General features: G+C 39.1%; 1 protein-coding gene across 2 annotated transcripts in view; it reads left to right on the top strand.

Annotated features, from left to right (window-relative positions):
* Window positions 1–16,304, top strand: part of LOC134211362 (uncharacterized) — a 712,214-nt gene that overhangs the window by 367,623 nt on the left and 328,287 nt on the right. The window lies entirely within an intron of this gene.

The raw sequence follows: 16,304 nt of genomic DNA, 5'->3' as shown, positions 1-16,304 counted from the left end.
CGTCCTCCTGGTTTTATTGAAAAATGCCAGAGAACTCTGTCATGAATTCATCAGTTGATTCTTATTTCATTCTTGATATAGTTCAATAGACATTTCAATATGTATGGGGCCCTCCTTAGCCGTTAGCCGTAAGACGCGCGAATACAAAGTAAGACCATGCTGGGGGTGGCTGGGTTCGATCCCAGGTGTCGGTCTAGACAATTTTCGGATTGGAAATTGTCTTGACTTCTATGAACACTAAGCGAGGCGGCAATGTCCCAGTCGGGGATGTAATGCCAATGAAGAAGAAGAAGAAGAAGTGCTAGGCGCTGATAGACAATAGTGTGAATGTTGGCCTTGGTGGATGGAAGACATTCCATTATTATTATTTATTCAGACTAAGGTCGAAGTGGCCTGTGCGGTATATGAGAGTCTTCTCCATTCGGCTCGGTCCATGGCAACACGTCGCCAGCCACGCAGTCTACGGAGGGTCCGCAAGTCATCTTCCACCTGATCGATCCACCTTGCCCGCTGCGCACCTCGCCTTCTTGTGCCCGTCGGATCGTTGTCGAGAACCATTTTCACCGGGTTATTGTCCGACATTCTGGCTACGTGCCCGGCCCACCGCAGTCGTCCGATTTTCGCGGTGTGAACGATGGATGGTTCTCCCAACAGCTGATGCAACTCGTGGTTCATTCGCCTCCTCCATGTACCGTCCGCCATCTGCAACCCACCATAGATGGTACGCAGCACTTTCCTTTCGAAAACTCCGAGTGCGCGTTGGTCCTCCACGAGCATCGTCCAGGTCTCGTGTCCGTAGAGGACTACCGGTCTAATGAGCGTTTTGTAGATGGTCAGTTTGGTACGGCGGCGAACTCTATTCGATCGAAGCGTCTTGCGGAGTCCAAAGTATGCACGATTTCCAGCCACTATACGCCTCCGAATTTCTCTGCTGGTATCATTTTCGGCAGTCACCAGTGAGCCCAAGTACACAAATTCTTCTACCACCTCGATTTCATCACCACCGATGCCAACTCGCGGTGGGTGGCTCACATTGTCTTCTCTTGAACCTCTTCCTATCATGTACTTCGTCTTCGACGTGTTGATGACTAGTCCAATCCGCTTGGCTTCCCTCTTCAGTCTGATGTAGGCTTCCTCCATCTTCTCAAAGTTACGTGCCATAATATCTATGTCGTCGGCGAAGCCAAATAGCTGGACGGACTTATTGAAAATTGTGCCACTCGTGTTAATCCCTGCTCTTCGTATTACCCTTCCAAAGCGATGTTGAATAGCAGACACGAAAGACCATCACCTTGCCGTAACCCTCTGCGGGTTTCGAAGGGACTCGAGAATGCCCCTGAAACTCGAACTACGCACATCACCCGATCCATCGTCGCTTTGATCAACCGTGTCAGTTTATCCGGAAATCCGTTTTCGTGCATTAGCTGCCATAGCTGGTCCCGATCGATTGTATCATATGCGGCTTTGAAGTCGATGAATAGATGATGTGTGGGCACGTTGTATTCGCGGCACTTCTGCAGTACTTGGCGAATGGCGAACACCTGGTCCGTGGTGGAGCGTTCGTCCATAAAACCCGCCTGGTACTGCCCCACGAACTCCCTTGCAATTGGTGCTAGTCGACGGCATAAAATTTGGGAGAGTACCTTGTAGGCGGCGTTCAGCAATGTGATTGCGCGGTAGTTGCTACAATCCAGCTTATCGCCCTTTTTGTAGATGGGACACACGACACCTTCCATCCACTCCTGCGGCAAAACTTCCTCCTCCCAAATCTTGGTAATGACCCAGTGCAGCGCTCTAGCCAGTGCCTCACCACCGTGTTTAAATAGCTCTCCTGGTAGTTGGTCAACCCCAGGGGCTTTGTTGTTCTTCAGCCGACCAATCTCCTCCTGGATGTCCTGGAAGACATTCCAACAGTTCCTTATTTTTGTCTCCCAGATGTTTGAACATTTTTTATATCTTATGTGACGGGGAAGGAGAGGCGGTAGAGGATTTTTTCTCTCCAGGTATGCAAATCTGATTCATGTTAGGAGCGGCTGATCATCGTCCGAGTGCAAGCGAATGAATCTAGGCAAACAATTTGGCATGAAATCACTTTGGCATAAAGGTCATTTGGCATAATTTGGAACTGTGAAAAAGAAAGGGTTATTTGATGTATTTCTTTCATACAGATAAAGCAGGTCGAAGATATGTTCTAACAAATTTAAACTGATGGTAGATATTTTTCGGAATGACGGACGAACACAACGGCCGATCTGTTTCCGAGAAAGGGATCACATTCATCATTGACTTATTCCAAGCAAACGCCAACTTCCAAAATAGGAATTACAATAACCGTCGCGTGTTGACGAACTAACGTCTACATTTACACTACCCGCCAAAAGTATGGAAGCGCAAAAATAAGTATTGCAACACCTGCTTTGAATATTGCAACACTCCGAAAAGTTTAGCATCACTCCGGAACTAACATATTCGTGAAGATTTATCGTCGGATCCTTTACATTTAGAATGGTGGAACCTTCTACAAAATTTATCACGGCGATAAGTGCATTGCGAAAGAGGACAATTTAGCTCTTTGGAGTGCCCTGGCCACCAGGTAGACCGCGGATTATCCGGATTCTGAACCACGTGTGAAGTCACCGCTTAATACATCTATTCATTCTAGCGACATGCCAAATGTTCATCATCTTTCGTAATCGCAATATGACAGAAAAATCAATGCTGATTGACGATTGCTTGACCCTTGGCGTCCTCCCAGTGGTCCTCCGGGAGTTCCGGAACATCCGGTAAAGTGATTAAATTTTGAAATTCGTCACAGAAAGCTGCGACTTTTTCAAAGCCGATTGTGGCAGAATTATCAGAGCAAAATCAATGCAAGCATCACTCATTGACCCCAGATGGCCTCCCAGTGGTCCTCCGCAAATTCCGGAACATCCGATGAAGTGGTCAATTTTTAAAATTCGCTCCAGGAAGCTGCGACTTTTTCTAAACGGTTTGAGGGAGCATTGCCAGAGAAAAATCAATGCAAGCATCACTAATTGATCCCAAGTGGCCTCGTATTGTTCCTCCGGAAGATCCGGGACATCCGGTGAAGTGGCCAATTCTTGAATCTCGTCCTAAAAAGCTGCGACTTTTTCTAAGCCTATTGTGGGAAAATTGTAGGAATTCCTTCGGAAGTCCTTCTAGGAATTCTTGCGAAAGACTTTCCAGGAATTCCTTCGGAAGACCTTCCAGGAATTCCTTCGGAAGACCTCCCAGGAATTCCAGGAATTCCTTCGGAAGTTCCTCCAGGAATTTCTTCGGAAGTTCCTCCAGGAATTCCTTCGGAAGTTCCTCCAGGAATTCCTTCGGAAGTTCCTCCAGGAATTCCTTCGGAAGTTCCTCCAGGATTTCCTTCGGAAGTTCCTCCAGGAATTCCTTCGGAAGCTCTTCCAGAAATTCCTCAGGAAGCTCCTCCAGAAATTCATTCGGAAGTTCCTCCAGAAATTCTTTCCAGGAATTTTTCCGGAAGATCCTTCACCTTCCAGGACTGCTTCCGAAAGTTTCTCCAGGAATCCTTCAAGAAGTTTCTCTAGGAATTCCTCAAGAAGTTCCTCTAGGAATTCCTCCAGAAGTCCCTCCGAATTCCTCCGGAAAATTCCTTACGAAGTTCCTCCATGAACTACTTAAGAATTTCCTCCAGGAATACCTCCGGGAGTTTTTCAGGAAGTGTACCGGAAGTTTCTCCAGGAATTCCTCCAAATGTTTTTCCGTCCGTTCTTCCAAGAAATCCCCTTGAAATTGTTTGCAGGAATTCCTCCGTAAATACCACTGGAGTTCGATAATTCCACTAGGACCTACTCCAGAAATCCCCCAAAATCTCTACATAAATTACTTTGAGAACTATACAGAAATTTCCTCTGAATTCGTTTCTAAATACACATGGAATTCTTTTAAGCCCACCTATCTCCGATCTCCGATATTTTTTCCTGAAATTTCGCATTCCGCATTCCGCCAGAAAACCATTTGGAAATTTTTTATAAGTTCTTTCAGGAATTCCCAGAAATCACCCAGAAAACCGTTCACGATTTATTTTCAGGAAATACTCTTGCAATATTATAAAGAAGTTAACCTGAAAATACTCCCAGAAATGCTCCCACTTTTTCTTCCACAAGGAGGGGCTTGTATTCCACAAGGAATTCTGCCAAAAAATGACCAGGAATTTCTGCGGAAATTACGTGGAGAATTGTTCCAGATATCCCTTTATAGATTTGTTTCGAAATTCCCCCAAAAATTTCTCAAGGTATTCTCAAGAAAAATCCAGGAATAGCTCCGGGAAATTCCCCTTCCAGAAAGATTTTACGATAGAATTTTTATGCGAATATCTGAAGGAGTTCCTAAAAGAATTCATAACGAAATTCCTGAAGGATTTTTTTAACAACGTTCTTAAGAAATTCTCGAAGATATTCCTGATTTGAATCTGAAGAAATTTTTACAAAATTGTTTGAAATAATTTTAGGTGATTCCGATTTATGAACTATATCGGAAATGAGATTATATTCTGCATCATTAGAAGTGGAAAAATGTCATATGAACATGGTGGAAAATATGTATTTCTGACAGGAGTTAGACGAAACTGGAAAACTGAACTTGACTTTACTGTTAATGCTCTTTTGGAAAAAAGTTCGAAATCCATAATCCTACTGCCTACAATAGCCATCGGCGTTGTAAAAAATATTTGGACGTGGTAAATTTTCATACAATTCATTTTGATGGTGGCGGCGCACAGGTCTATTCCTGAGGACCACTCAGTGAAATCACAGACAAACAGACATAACACTCGTCAAATTTCCATCGTTCATTGAATTACTGGTCAATTCAAATAGTCATTAGTTGGCCAATCGATCACTCGTGGCGCGCGCATCGTTTTTGCTCGAGTTTGACGTTTGCTCACTACCGCCATCTGGTTCGTGATTTGCCCAACTAACTGAAATCCACAGATGTCGTTAGTGTTTGAACGACGATGAATTTGATGAGTAAATGTTCAATGTGTTATGTCTGTTTGTCTGTGGTGAAATGTTGCTTTCATATTACTACATCTAACTTACGAGGGAGGATTACTAAGATGAATTTAAAAAAATGGACCACTTCACCGAATATTGAATTAGCTCTGACATTTTTACAACAAGCGATTTTCAGAATGTTGCAGCTTTCTGAGTTGAATTACAGAAATTTACCGCTTTTCCGGATATTCTAAAGCTCCCGGAGGATTACTAGGTGGCCACCAGGCGTCAATGGGAGATGCTCGCATTGATTTAACTCTGGCATTACTATTACAGTCAAACCTCTATGAGTTGATGTTCTATGACTCGATATCGACTCATGGAGGCAAAATATGCCATATTGAAAAAAATATTCTGGGTTACTGTGATGGTCCCTTCAAACAGATTTTCAATGATTCTCTATTCCACGTCTCGATATTTAAACGAGTCTTCATTATCGACTCATTGAGGTTTGCCTGTACAAACGGTATAGGAAAAATCGCAGTTTTCTGGGATGCATTATAAAACCATTAAATATGACCACTTCACTGGATTATCCACTGGTCAATGAGTGGTGCTTGCATTGATTTTGCTCTCACAATGCTACCACAGACGTTTTAGAAAAACTCGCAGCTTGCTGGGACGTAATTTAAAAATTGACCACTTTACCGGATGTTCCGGATCTTCCGGAAGAACACTGGGAGACCACTTAAGGTCAATTAGTGATGCTTGCTCTGATTTTTCTCTGACAATGCTTCCACAAACCGTTTAGAAAAAATCGCAGCTTTCTGGGACGAATTTAAATAATTGGCCACTTTACCGGATGTTCCGGATCTTCCGAAGGAATACTGGGAGACCACCTGGGGTCAATTAGTAATGCTTGGATTGATTTTTCTCTGACAATGCTTCCACCAACCGTTTAGAAAAAATCGCAGCGTTTTGGGACGAATTTAAATAATTGACCACTTTACCGAATATTCTGGATCTTCCGGAGGAATACTGGGAGACAACCTGGGTTCAATTAGTGATGCTTGCATTGATTTTTCTCTGAAAATGCTTCTACAAACCGTTTAGAAAAACTCGCAGCTTTCTGGGACGAATTTAAATAATTGACCACTTTACCGGATGTTTCCGGATCTTCCGGAGGAATACTGGGAGACCACCTGGGATCAATTAGTTATGCTTTCATTGATTTTTCCCTGACAATGCTTTCACAAACCGTTTAGAAAAAATCGCAGCGTTTTGGGACGAATTTAAATAATTGACCACTTTACCGGATATTCTGGATCTTCCGGAGGAATACTGGGAGACCACCTGGGGTCAATTAGTGATGCTTTCATTGATTTTTCTCTCACAATGCCTCCACAAACCGTTTAGAAAAAATCGCAGCTTTCTGGGACGAATATTAATAATTGACCACTTTACCGGATGTTCCGGAACTCCCGGAGAATCAGTGGGAGGCTACCTCTAACTGGTCAAGCAAACGTCAGTCAGCATTGATTTTCCTGTCATATTGCGATTACGAAAGATGATGAAAACCGCATCTCGCTGGAATGAATGCATTTATTAAATTGTGACTTCATCCGGAGCATCCGGATGTCCACCCGGTGGCCAAGGCAACCAGGGAGCTAAATTGTCCGGCCTAATGCACTTATCGTCGTGAACAATTTTGTTGAAGGTCCCATTATTCTAAATTGAAAAGATCCGATGGGAATATGGGAGTTCTGAAGTGATGCTAAACTTTTTTGGGGGTGTTGCAATATTCAAAGTAGGTGTTGCAATACTTATTTTTGCGCTTCCATACTTTTGGCGGGTAGTGTACATTTACCTTATTCCGGGAAAACTCCTACTTTTAAAGGCCGGATCTCACCCACCTATGCCGTATTCCGGGCAAATGCCTACTTTTAAAGTAAAGATCACATCCACCATTGCCTTGATCTGGAAAAACTCTTACTTTTAAAGAAGGAATCACATCCATCATTGCCTTAATCCAGGAAAACGCCTACTTTCAATGAAGAGATCACATTCATAATTGCCTTAATCTGGGCAAACGCTTTCTTTTAAAGAAGAGATCACATCCTCAATTGCCTTAACTCGGGAAAACGTTAACTTCTAAAGAAATGGGACCGATTTTTAATAGGACACAATAAGACAGAATTCTCCATCGAATGTAATTTGTCTCGAGTAAATCGGTTAGCTTAAGTGCCCAAAAAATAAGTGAATTATGCGATAGGGTCAATTTTCAATAGGAAACAACGGGACACAGAACTCCCCGTCGAATGAAACGTGTCGCGAGCAAATCGGTTAAGGATAAGTGCCTGAAAAATGAGTGAGCTTTTTGCACTGGTTTTGCGTGTAAAACATGTATTTTGGCCATAAGTTTTGAGCCCATAGTGCGATCCGGCCGATTTTCAATAGGAAACAACGGGACAGGATTCCCCGTCGAATGCAACTTGTTGCGAGCAAATCGGTTAAGGATAAGTGTCCGAAAAATGAAAACGGGTTTTGCGTGTAAAAGAAATGTATTTTGGCCATAAGTTTTGAGCCCATAGTGCGATATATCTCATAAATTGTTATTTCTCATAAATTGGCACATTGATATACAATTGTACATCATATTTTGTTTCAGGCTTCCGTTAACACTAAAATGTAATTAAATTGAATAACATCGATACACAACATACGACATATAACAACGATAACAAATTATTGATTTTCGTTTCAACCCACAGTATTTTGAATAAAGAATTTTTGTTCGTAATAAAAGTATGAACAAATTTAGAATATTTTGTTTCTTAGTTAACAGGTTTTCAATTTTTTTTAATTTCAGGTTTTTCAGTTTTTCAACCTTAAAGAAAAGTAGGGGGAATGACGGCTTTGGCAGGTTTTGTTCTATTATTGGCAGGGGCTTTTTTATGACTGACTAGGCTCAAATTTGGCCTAAACATTCTTTGCATATCAAAGAATATTGTGGCCAAATTTCATAAAATTTGGTCGACAAAAACGCCCCAGCCAATAATAGAACAAAACCTGCCAAAGCTGTCTTTCCCGCTATTTCAAGATTTTTGAATGTTTAGGAGATCTGTGCGCCGATAACAATATTGTCGGCAGCTTCGTGATAGATTATTTCCAGTCGTCAGCAACGGTGTGTGTGGACTTATTTCTTTCATTAAACTTTTTTCATCAATATTATTTTAACGATGAATTCTTTCGGATTTTTTTTGAGGAATTCCTCCGGAAATTTCTCTCCCACTCCTACAGGAATTACTTTAAAATATCCTCATGCATTTTTCCAGCAGTTGCTCCCAAAATTCCTCCACGAGTGGAAATACTTCCAGGAACTCCTCCGGAAATGCCTCTAGAAATTCCTATGAAAAGTAGTTCTTCTGAAAATTCCTTCAAGTGTTCCTTCGAATATTCCAGGAATTTCTCCGGAAATTACTCTGGAAACTGCTTAAGAAATACATACAGGAAATTTTATGGAATTTACTTCATAATTTCTCCGGAAATCCCTATAAGAATTCTTACAAGAGTTCGTTAGGAAATTGCTCCAGGAGTTCCTTTAGGAGTTCCTCCAGAAATTCCACAGTGAGTTCTTCAGGAAATTTCTCAAGAAATTCCCTCGGAAATTCCTTCGGAATTTCATTCGGAAGCACATTTAATAGCTCCTCCGGAAATAAATTTAAAAGGTTCTGCGATATGACTGACTGAAGTTCTTCCAGTAATTTCTTCCGAAATTTTTCCAGGAGTTCTTCCGAAAATTTTGCAATTAGTTCCTTCAGAAATTCCTCACGAAAGTCCTCCGGAAAAAGTTCGGCAAGAGTTCTTCCAGAAATTTATCCTGAAATTCAATTTATCCAGTAATTTTTGTAGAAGATCTGCAGGAAACTCCTCCAGAAGTTCCTTCGAAAATTCCTCCGGGAAACCCGCCAGCACATCATCCGGAAATTACTCAAGGAACCCCTACAGAAATTCAGCAAGTGACGAATTTCGCGCCAACTCGACCAGCGGTTGGCAGCACCATCTCAGAATCGAATGAAACTTGGTGGGCATAAAGATATGGTATTTCTAAGCCACTCTGCATACTTAGTTTTTCAAAAATTGTCAAGAGTAACATTTGATGAGGGCCTAATTTTTTCATGGATTTTTTATAAATCGATGTAACTCTAAAATGACAAGACCTACAAAAAAGTGTTGTATGGCGGACTGTCGTGAAATTCCCAGAAGTTTTTGGAAAAATATCCAAAAAATAAAATACCGATTTCTACACTGAAAAAAAAATAGTTTTAAAAATTAAAATCGATATTACAAAAAAACCTCATCTCAGAAATCGATGAAATTTTTTCTGCAGATAGGTATTTTAATTATCTAACTTTTCTGGGAATAATGTTCCTGTGACATATTTAAGGAAAAAAAGTTTTTCTAACAAAAACTTTTTTCATGTCCATATTGAGTGAAAATTTATCAGCGTGTTTTATGCCTACAGCGCCAATTATAGGTTCAGCAGCCTACGACACATTTTGGAAGTATAAAAATTTGTTTAGGAAGCAATTTAGCATAATCTAACATTAATGTGGACCAACATTTGAAAAGGGCGTATACTTTCCTAGTTTGCTTATGTCAATGTTACACACAAATGACCAGATTCACAAAATTGTGATGTTTGATGGACTATTTTGATGGACGAGAAAGTAAATTAATGAATGTAAAGATTAAAATTGGCTTAGCAAAAAAAAAATGGAGGTCGATTTTTTTTTATCAGATAAACATTTTGATTCCAAACGATGAAGCTCGGTAGGTAATTTCGCACATTTCGCACGGTAAACGCACATTTAAAGAATAACAAATTTTCCGCATTTTTTTAATTTTTTCTTCAATTTTATTTGTTACTACATTTAATTCTTATTTCTGCTTGAATACTCATTAATTTGCAAACTTAGTCGAAAAATTAAAAGACCGTTGGGTCTTCATCTGAATTGGAATATTTTTTAGCCAGCATTTTATTATGAGCGATTGGTATAAAAGAATGAAGCTTTTGTGTGCCAATTATAGTTTTTGCTTTTTGAAAATTCATCAAACTCTTGTTGTGTACCGTCGTCGGGGGTGACAATGGGTCAAATGGGGGTGAGAATGGGTCACTGTTTCAACTACTTAGAATGCTTGTAGAATAGATTGAATGTATCTGAGGACAAGAACTAAAATATAAGAGACCATTTGAACAATTTTGCTCTACGACCACTACATTCTCGCGGTGAGAGCGATGACCCATTCTCACCCCAGACCCATTGCCACCCCGGTGGCGGTATTGCTCATTCGTGATATAACAGAAATGTAATACAGTGATATTTTTGTTTGATTGAAAACGTGCCCATTCGCCCATTCGTACAACTCCCGAGGAGTCTTGATAGTATTTCCATAATCTTTGGCAAGAGTTGCTTGTTTGAGAGTGCCACCAATAGCTTCGCAAGGGCCTTTTCCGTGCGATGTTGTAAAAAAGTGCCATTCTGCTTCTAAGCCATGTTTTGAATTTAAATTACACAGACTTGCAAAGTTCCTTTTATTTTTATAATGTGCTGCGGCTCACCCAGACACAAAAGTATTTTTTGTAAAATCGATCGACTGTTTCAAAAAGTCAATTAATTTTGAAATGAATAAGTGAACAGCTTTTGTGTCATGGGTCGTTAACTTCTGATTAATAAAGCTAACGTTTTCTAATTAACCGTTTCTTTTAAAGTAAACTTCGAATGGATGTATTGTTGCCTGGGAATTATTCCAACCTTGAGCAGCATTTTGGATAATGAATGAATAATTTTCAGAGAAATCTAACAGTACAAGTGTATTGCTGTTTGCAAATAATGTCATAAGTTATAAGTTTATCAATTTTTTCAATAAAATACGATACAAAATCATCTACAGGCTTTATAACGGTTTCTAAATTACACCGTTCAGTGGTTAGCCTTTGCTGAAAAACAACATCTTCTTTTCCACTATTACAATTAAATATCGTTTCGGCAACATTGCCCGTTTTCAAAGTAATTATTTTTTTGTAATTGTTTTTAAGTTACTTCTATACAAAAATTCAAATAAACCATAAACCCTTTTCAAATGTTGATCCACAATTATGTTAGATTATGCTAAATTGCTTCCCAAACAAATTTTTATACGTCCAAAATGTGTCGTTGGTTGATAATAGGTTGCTGAACCTATATTTGGCACTGTAGGCATAAAACACGCTGATAAATTTTCACACAATATGGACATGAAAAAAGTTTTTGTTTGAAAAACTTTTTTTCCTTAGATATGTCACAGGAACATTATTCCCAGAAAAGTTAGATAATTAAAATACCTATCTGCAGAAAAAATTTCATCGATTTCTGAGATGAGGTTTTTTTGTAATATCGATTTTAATTTTTAAAGTTAATTTTTTTCAGTGTAGAAATCGATATTTTATTTTTTGGATATTTTTCCAAAAAACTTCTGGGAATTTCACGACAGTCCGCCATACAACACTTTTTTTGTAGGTCTTGTCATTTTAGAGTTACATCGATTTATAAAAAATCCATGAAAAAAAATTAGGCCCTCATCAAATGTTACTCTTGACAATTTTTGAAAAACTAAGTATGCAGAGTGGCTTGGAAATACCATATCTTTATGCCCACCAAGTTTCATTCGATTCTGAGATGGTGCTGCCAGCCCCATAGAAGGGTTGGCGCGAAATTCGTCAAGTAAATTTCTTAAGGAAACCCTACGGACATTCCGTCAGGAGTTCCTCCAGATATACCTCTGCAGGCCCGGATTTACGGGGGGGCGTGGCCCTAGGCCCCCACAAATCTTGTGTACCAAAACCAACCTTTTTTGTAGATTTTGGGGCCCCCACAAGCCCCCTTCCGGCTAAATCCGGCCCTGCCTTCGGGAATACCTCCTTCTATGAACTGCCAAGAGTTCTTTTTCAAAAAATCTCCAAGAGTTTCTCCGGAAATTACTACAAAACTGCTTCGGAAATACTTTAAGGATTTTCTTCGTATATTCCTCCAGAAGTTCTTCCAGAAATTCCGTTGGGAGTTCGTCCTGAATTTCCTACAGGAGTTCCTCTAGAAATTTCTCTAAGAGTTCTTCCGGAAATTCCTCAAGGAGATCCTTCGAAAATTAATTCACGAGAAATTTCCTTCGAAATTCCTCCAGGAGTTCCACCGGAAATTTCTACAAGAGTACATACGAAAAGTCTGCCAAGAGTTCCTTCAAAAACTCTTCCGGAAATTATTCAAAAAATTCTTTGAAAATACTTCCGCAAATTCTTCCAGAAATTCCTTCAGGAGTTTCTTCGAAAATTCCTACAAGAGTTCCTTCGGAAATATTTCCAGGAGTTCTTTCGAAAATTCTTTCAATTTCTTCTGATATTAATTCAGGAGTTTTACCGGACATCCCTCCGACAGTTCCAACGGAAAGCTCGCCATGAGTTCTCCCGAAATTCCCCCAGGAGTTAAAAAATCCTCATGCAATTTTTCCAGTAGTTTCTCCCAAAATTCGTTCACGAGTTCCTTTGCAAATTCCTCCAGGAGCTTCTCCAGAAATTCGTTCAAGAGTTCCAAAAATACTTTCAAGAATTCATTCGCATATTCCTCCAAGAATTCATTCAGGACATTTCACGGAAGTTCCTCAAGAAATTCCCCACTCTCCCCCACTGTAGCGAGAAATTCACGTACCGTGGTGCGTGGCATCTTTTGACTCCGGGGGCTACTTTGGAGTTTTGATTTTCTAAAAAAAAAATTAACAAAAAAAGATCAAATTTTAAACAGAAAATTGTCACCAACCAAACAAGACGCCCGAATGGTACTAACGTAATGTGACCAGCATTTCGCGGGACGCTGCATTTTTCAACTTCGATTTACAAATTTATTACAATTAGCCTTACAAATATTTTTTCAATTTTTTTTGGGAAATAATCTATGCGAAATGCACTGTTGGAGGATCCATTTTCAAGCCGGTGACGCAATCCAGATAGGCGTCCCGCGTTTCGCAGTACGCTTGCTGGTCACATTATGCTAACGGCAATTTGATAGTAGTTCAAGTTATAATTCTAGATTCAAATTGTCCAAAGTATCCTCCGATTTGTTAAAAAAGCCCCATACGACGGTAGCTTAAAGCAAATTTGATGGCGCAATGATCATTGTTATGAAAAACGTAGCTCAAATGCGACTATTAAATGCTCGAGCCAGCGTTGCCGGGAGAGGGTGAGCTCGATGGGGCTCCTTCGAGGACTGTTGGACTACAGTTAATGTAGTACAGATCAAGATGAATACACCACTAGGTGTTCCAATCTGCCAAATTCACGATTCAGCCATCTTGGATTTTAGTGTGGGAGAGTCAGCCGGTTTGATTTCGTTTTGCGCTGAAAATGAATTTTCCACCCCGCCTTCTCTCTTCCACAAACTTTGCACATTGGAACACCTAGACTTAATTTAGTTTTCAATGCTGTCACCAGATATGTATATAATCTGAGGAAATTTGACCACTTATCAGTATATAGGATGTAGTTATACTAAACATCTTATTTCAAGAATTTGTATTCAAACACACAATATTCTGAGCCGACCACCTGTTTACCTCCACAACTTTTTTACATTTACTCGATCATCCCGTACTTGCCTGTTAACTGTCCCTAGGTATCGCTCGAATTATTTAAAAGAATCTTTTCATCATCGTGCAGTCAAATATTGAAACGAATTGCCAGTTATTTGCAGGAATGAAAGAAATTCAACTGCTTCTCCGTGGAAACTTGATGTTGCTGAGAGCTTGGAAATCTACCGACAGGCACAAACGAATAAAGACCAAGGAAATGGTAGCTCCTGGCTCTTCAAGTTTATACCTAAGCATTAAGCGCAACAAGCGAGTAGAAGTAAGCACCGTAGTAAATGTAACTAGATATGTACCTAGATAAATTATTATACCTACGCATAGTATAAATAGTGTAAGCTGCGATCATTTTCTTCAAGTCGAGTCAAGTACGAGACACTGAAGACGGCCTTACTGTTGAGGTCGAAATACGTATCTGTCAAGATACAATTAAGTGGTGGAATTCAATGGGATTGTATTAACTCGTCTTATGACAAGTGCTTTCAAGAACAAGATCAAGATCTGTATTGAAATGTACAATGGTGTTGATCAAAAGACGTTGCTATCAATATATACAGTTGCTCATAGTCACAGTTGTTGCTCATAGCCACATATACATTGAAAGTCGTTAGAAGATTACTTATGTAGTTATGAATTATTATTGCTAAATAAATAAATAGTAGTGTATTCATCTTTGTATAGATATCGGAGGCCTTCCAGGAACATTTGTTCAATATAATCTGAAAATAATAAGAAATTTTAAGAGAATTTTCTTATTTCTTAACACATTTTTTGTTTCTATTAGAATAAACGTCTATGAGCTGGATGATGTTTACATAGAGGCAGTGTTGCTAAACTTTCCTGAAATCCATTAGTTTTTAGCAAAACACAAAGTGGAATGCTATACAGTCACATAGTAGGCATACATTCAATTGTTTTCTGTGACCCACCGCTCGTATTTATACATAACTAGTCGACCCGGCAGACGTTGTCCTGCACAGTAGGCGAAAATGCGCATTCTGAACTGCCCATGCAAAGTTCGCATAGAAATCACAATTTTAGTTTTTCACGATTTGGTCAACTTTACTCGTAATTTTCGCATTAGGAAATATCATATAAACCCGTCGGAAACTATAACGAATGTTTCTGCTGAAGAAATGAAAAAAATCCATCCAGCCGTTTTCGAGTTATGCGGATACGAACACAGACCATTTCATTTTTATATATAAGATAAACTAGACGAACATGCCCGATCTTGCTCGGCTTGTTTTTTTTCGACCTGCCAATCTTTTAGTTGATTGCAGCGTTGCACTCTAGATCTATTTCAGCTCAAACTTGGTGGTTCTCTTCAGAACTCATGAAAACGAAGCATTTTTAAATTTATTCAACTTTCTCAACGAAATGTTCCAACTTTTCATGTATATAAACACAGCTGATCCTCGGCGAATCGATTAATGAGGAAATCTTGCAAATCGGTCCATCCGTTCGTGAGTTATATTGCCTCAAAGGTAATCCCAGGTAACAATTGAGGTTGTATCAGAGTTTTATAGCGTTCTTCAAAACCTAATCTCAAAACCTTCCATGCAGTCCTCGCAGTTTCCACAAGCTCCTGTAGATTTCTATATAACCATGTTACAGTCAGTTCGCCCAGTTTTATTGCAATCATTAAAACCTGATATGCGTTCCAGCTCAGAACCAACGGTTTTATAATATACTCCAAGTCTCACATAAAACATGCAACATAAAACCTCCCCCAGACTTGGTGGTTTTGAGAACCACTATATAACCATGATACAACCACTTCACGACTATGATACAACAAATAAGCCGATAATTAGACCGCTGTCAACTCTCAGGTTGATTATTTGTTTATTGTTTGTACTTGAATAAAAATATGTTTTTCTTCCTGCAATACATGGATTACATGTCAACAATAAAAATATAAGAATTATTATCAGCCATGTTCAATAAAAGTTCATATCTGGCTTTTAGTGTTCTATGCATGTTTGAAGGCATTCCAGAATTTTTCATGGTAAAACCATGATAAATAATCAGTATTTTAAGAATGCGCTTCGTTAATTTGTTAATATTTAGAATTTTTCAAGTTTAATTAATTGCCTTAGTTTATTACTTTCGAAATAATTTCAATGAATAACCACTTTGTTTGCTCATATTATCAAAGCATTATTCTTAAAACTTATTAGGATGACCAATTTTACCGTTTAAAAGGTGAAACATTATCATTATCATTATCATTATTTTTCATTATATATCGGTGACATTTTTTCGAATAAAACTTTGATTGTATAAAATATGCCTCTATATAACCATCACTCCTGAACTGGCCCTATCTTGGCATTTCAAACAACTAGAGGTTTTATCTTGGCCTTTCTCAAGACCATGTTACGACTAGCAAGTTTTATCTTGGTCAAACTAAAAGCTTGGTAGTTTTATATATAATGACAACATGACAACGTAGACAGATATAAAAAAAATCATAAACAAATTTTTTCTGCCCTCGGCGTCGCATGCAAGTACTATTAAAAGTAAGTATTTCAATTAAATAGCATACAGTGACAATTGTTAAAGGTAAATTTTTTACCAAAAATGTGTTTTACTCGTGTTAAATTGGCAAAGCATGTATGGATTAAATACATATATTTATACTCCTCA

The sequence above is a fragment of the Armigeres subalbatus genome, chromosome 2 (assembly GCF_024139115.2).
Source record: "Armigeres subalbatus isolate Guangzhou_Male chromosome 2, GZ_Asu_2, whole genome shotgun sequence".
Classification (NCBI taxonomy): Eukaryota; Metazoa; Arthropoda; class Insecta; order Diptera; family Culicidae; genus Armigeres; species Armigeres subalbatus.
The sequence above is the reverse complement of the archived record's forward strand: the minus strand, read 5'-3'. Positions and strand labels throughout refer to the sequence as shown.